This window comes from Elephantulus edwardii, unplaced genomic scaffold (genome assembly GCF_000299155.1).
Source record: "Elephantulus edwardii isolate Elephantulus edwardi_28Jun2011 unplaced genomic scaffold, EleEdw1.0 scaffold00092, whole genome shotgun sequence".
Lineage (NCBI taxonomy): Eukaryota > Metazoa > Chordata > Mammalia > Macroscelidea > Macroscelididae > Elephantulus > Elephantulus edwardii.
The window spans coordinates 5,200,486-5,205,168 of NW_006399842.1; the positions used below are offsets into that span (position 1 = coordinate 5,200,486).

General features: G+C 40.5%; 1 protein-coding gene across 1 annotated transcript in view; it reads left to right on the forward strand.

The window, feature by feature from the left end:
• Window positions 1–4,683, forward strand: part of BRINP1 (bone morphogenetic protein/retinoic acid inducible neural-specific 1) — a 283,604-nt gene that overhangs the window by 214,646 nt on the left and 64,275 nt on the right. The gene's annotated exons all lie outside the window — the stretch shown is intronic.

Sequence of the window (4,683 nt, forward strand, 5' to 3'; positions counted from 1 at the left end):
TGTTGTGCATAGGGTCGCTATGAGTCGCAAACAACTCGATGGCACATAACAACAACAACAACATTATGTATAATGGTTACCCATGGTGGACAGTATTTGGTGGAGTTCCCAGATTGAGACAGGCTTGGAAGCAGGAGTGACATCCATTTCCTAAACAACAGGCCTCTGAAAACTTTATAAATGTAGAGAAACAATGATAGTTACAGAACAGAGTTCAGGTCTTTTGTTCATAGGCTCACTATTAATTATGCTCGACTCGACGGCACTTAACAACAACATATATAGATAATCTCTGGAGATGGCTATAGTACACAGAGTTTACTGAATGTACTTGCTCTTAAGAATATTTGCAGATATGTGATTCTTTGGCATATTGTTGTTGTTGTTGTTATGTGCCTTCAAGTTGCTTGCAACTCATAGCGACCCTATGTACAATAGCCCTAAACTCCCGTCTGTCCTGTGCCAACCGCACCATCTCCAGTTCACCCATCTCAATTGTCCTAGTCACCAAATCAATCCACCTCATGGAGGGCCTTCCCCTCCTGCGCTGTCCCTCCATCCTACCAAGCATGATGTCCCTCTCCAAGGACCGGTCCCTCCTTACAACATGTCCAAATTATGTTAGACGGAGCCTCAGAATTCTTGCCTCCAAGGAGCCGCCCGGTTTGACCCTCTCCAGGATGAATCTGTTTGTTTTTCTAGCAGTCCATGGTACCTTCAATACTCTTCTCCAACACCACAGCTCAAAGGCATCAATTCTCCTTCTATCCTCCTTAGTTGGTAAATACTGAATTATATTTACTATTTGGATCCCGTATTATGCAAAATAACTTTTCTGAACTCCTTTAGTCCCATAGAATTAGTCATCTTCTTTGCTGCCACAGAATTTGTGAATATTCCTGATTTCGTTTTCTTGTAATTAAACAGTTATAAATAATACTCTTTGTTCTCTAACAGAACTGGAACCCCTTTATGTTAGAAATCATGTCTTATATATTTTCCATAACTCTAGTTTTAAACACAAAGCCTGGCTCAAGTAGAAGGGTGAGTAAGTGGACTTTACTTATAGACACGGAATGAAGCAATTTTATTTTGAACACTTATTGTAATTTAACACTGCTTAATATCTAGTAAATAATGTAAAGATATAATAAAGGCAAAATTATTGTCTTCAGGAATCATAAGGTTTAGCAGTGGATCCAAAGCAAAATTTGTGCTAAAATTAGTGCTCATATGTTTGAGCATCATTGTTCTCTTAGAATGGCTTTTGGGTCTGTGATTTTGTTAAAAAAAAATTAGATTAATTCAGGTGGCTAGTTCACACAAAGCCTGTTTGAACCTGTAATGAAGTCAAAATTGCTTTCAGTTGCGAGGTATAATGGTGGGGGGGAAGATATAAATTCTGCTTGTAAGAGATGACAGCGATGATGTGAAGCACAGTACCCGCAGAACAGAGAACCACAGTCCTCTTTGCTACACTTTCTATGTCAAATGCACTTTCATTCAAACGTGTCTTCTGGAACCCACTTCTGGGCTAGATGATGAGACAGTGGAAAGGAATGAAGCATTGTCTCTTGTCTGAAAAAAGCTCACAGACTAACAGAGGCATGAACATAAGCACATAGAGCATAATGTGATAAGCTTTCTATTAGAGTTTGAGATCTGTACAAGATGCTTTTGGTCACTAGCAGAAGGAGTGCCCGAGACTGCCTCAGGCTTCCACGGAATGCAACAGAAAACTGCTAAACACAGGAAATGATTTCACTTGAACAACTGTTATGTGTTAAAAACATTCCATGTGTTAGTTCATTGATTTTGTTTGCAGGTTCACTGGAGTATAATTTACATAGTGTAAAATCCATGCTCTTAGATGTGCAGCTCTGTACAGTTTGACAAACTTATTCAGTCATGTTATTGCCACCTCCATTAAGATATAAAATAGTTCACTTAATTTTAACAAAGCAAGCTTTGATAAGGAAACTAAGGACCCAAGCAGCTAAGCCTCTTAGCTTTGCCAAGGTCATGCAGTTAGTTAGAGATAAGCCAGAAAGTGAGCACAAGTCCCCATCCATTAATGTATCCTTTCCCTCATTAAACATGCATGAGCTCCTGCTAACTGTTAGACATGGTGCTTGGGTCTGCTGTTTAGAAGATTCTGACTCATAGTGAATCTGTATGGCAGGGTAGACCTGACCCATAGGGTGTCCTCTGCTATCATTTCTATGGGAGCAGACTTCTGCCAGACTTTCTGATGGCTACTAACAGAGCACTTAGCTCCATGCTACCAGGACTCCTTAGAGACTGCTAGGCTCTGGAATTTTTAAATGACCAAAATAGAATTGACACTTGCACTCATGACACTTGCATTCTGGGAGGAATGACGTACATTACATAATCAAATAATGACCCAGGTGTATAATTATGGAAAAGGATAAGCAATATATGCACAAGGATTAAATAAAGTTTAAATACCAGGGAAGGTTTTGCTTGGAAAGTACCATTTCATTGGAAATCAGTAAGAGGAATAGGAATTACCTGGACCAAGTGGGAGCTTTGTGCAGAGGGATTCTCAATGACTGTTTCCTCAATGTAACAGACAGTTGCTGAGGTGACAAGAAGCTATACAAGACCTTAGAGCATATTAAGGATATTTTGTTGTTGTTGTTGTTGGTATGTGCCTTTGAGTCTCCTGTGTCTCATAGCAAACCTGTTTATTTTTATAGCTCTAAACTCTGCCCTATTCTGAGTCAGTCTCACTATCTGACACACCTAACCCCATTATCCAGGTTACTGTGTAAATCCATCTCATCAGGGGTCTTCCTCTCCTGTGCTGTCTCTCCACCCTTCTGATCATGATGTCCTTCTCCAAGGACTGGTCCCTCCTAGAAACATGCCCAAAATATGTGAGATAGAGCTTTAAAATCCTTGCTTCCAAGGAGTAGCTTGGTTTCACCCTCTCAAAGATAGACTTGTTTGTTCTTTTCGAGGTCCATGGTATGTCCAAGAATCTTCTCCACCACCCAACTCAAAGGCATCAACTCTTCTTTTGTCCTCCTTTGTACGTTGTACAGTCATTGTACAGCTTTGTAATGCTTAGCAAAGACTATGGCCTGAATCAGGTGCACCTTGGTGTCCAGACTGACATCTTTGCTCTTTAGCACTTTGGAGAGGTCCCTGAAAACAGATTTCCCTAATGCAGTTTGTCTTTTGATCTCTTAACTGCTAGTGCCAAGAGTGTTGACTGTGAGCCAAGCAAGCTGAAATTGTTAACAACCTCAATCTCTTCTCCATCTATTACGGTGCTGCAATTAGCTCAGTGGTGAAACTCTCTGTCTTCTTGATGTTGAACTTCAATCCATATTGAAGACTAGTCTTGGACCTTCTACAGCAAACACATCATGCCCTTCTCATTTTCAGCGAGCAAGGTTGTGTCATCTTCATAACACAGGCTGTTGATGAGTCTTCCTCCAATTCTGATGTCCATTCCTCCTCATAAAATTCAGCTTCCTGAAAGATCTCTTCTGCATACAAGTTGAAAAGAACACATTCCTGATGCATTCTTTTCCTGATTTTTGAACTATGCAGTGTTTCCTTGCTCTGTACTGAGGACTGCTTTCTGGTTCAAGTATAGGTTTTACATGAGCACGATCAAGTGTTCTGGTGTTCCCATTCTTCTCAAGGTCAGCCACAATTTGCTGTGATCTACACAGACAAATGCCTTTGCTTAGTCAATGAAACACAGATAGACATTCCTCTGATACCCTGCTTTCAGCCAAGATCCAGCTAACATTGGTGATAATCTCTCTAGTGTCATGGCCTCTTCTAAACCCCGCTTGTATTTCTGGTAGTTCTCTGTTAATGTTCCAGTCGTTTGTGGACGACCTTTCAGTCCGTTGATCTGATTGTTGTCCTTCAGATTTCTTGGTACAACTTGGTGATCACATCCAGGGCAGCATCTGTTTGTTGAAATATGTCAACTAATATGCCATCAGTTCCTGGGGCCTTGTTTTATTGATAATTCCTTCAGAGCCACTTGAACGTCTTCCTTATCACCCTTGACTCTTGATCATATGTTGTTTATTGAAATTCTTGTATGTCAGCCAATTCTTTTTGGTACAGTGACTCTGTATACACCTTCTATCTACTTTTAATGCTTCCTGGATGATTCACTATTCTGCCCATGGCATCTTTAAGTACTGCAACTTGAGGCTTTAATTTGCTTTTCAGTTCCTTCAGTTTAAGAAATAGTGAGTTCAAAGGGCATTTTTTAACCTTAGGAAAATATCTGAGTTATACTAGCTGTTTCACTTAGGAAATGTCAAGTGAAACTTGGAAGTACCTGGCAATGGAAGAAGGCATAGAAGTGGGAGGGAATTTGGATGTCATTACTGTGCAGAAGAGGATGTGGTAGTTTGGACCATGGAGGTGATGGTGGTGGTGGTTGTTGTTAGGTGCCATCGAGTCATAGATGACTCATAGCGACCCTATGAACGAAAGGCCTGAACACTGTTCATACATAGAGTTTCTAGAGGCAAGCCATTTCAGAAGTGGATGCCACTCCTGCTTCCAGGCTTGGAGGTGATGGTAGAAAAAGAAAATTTACTTAATGTCTATGGTACTAGGGATATTATAGCTAATGTCAGGTGGATCTTGGCAGAAAGCAAAGAATACCAGAAAAATGTC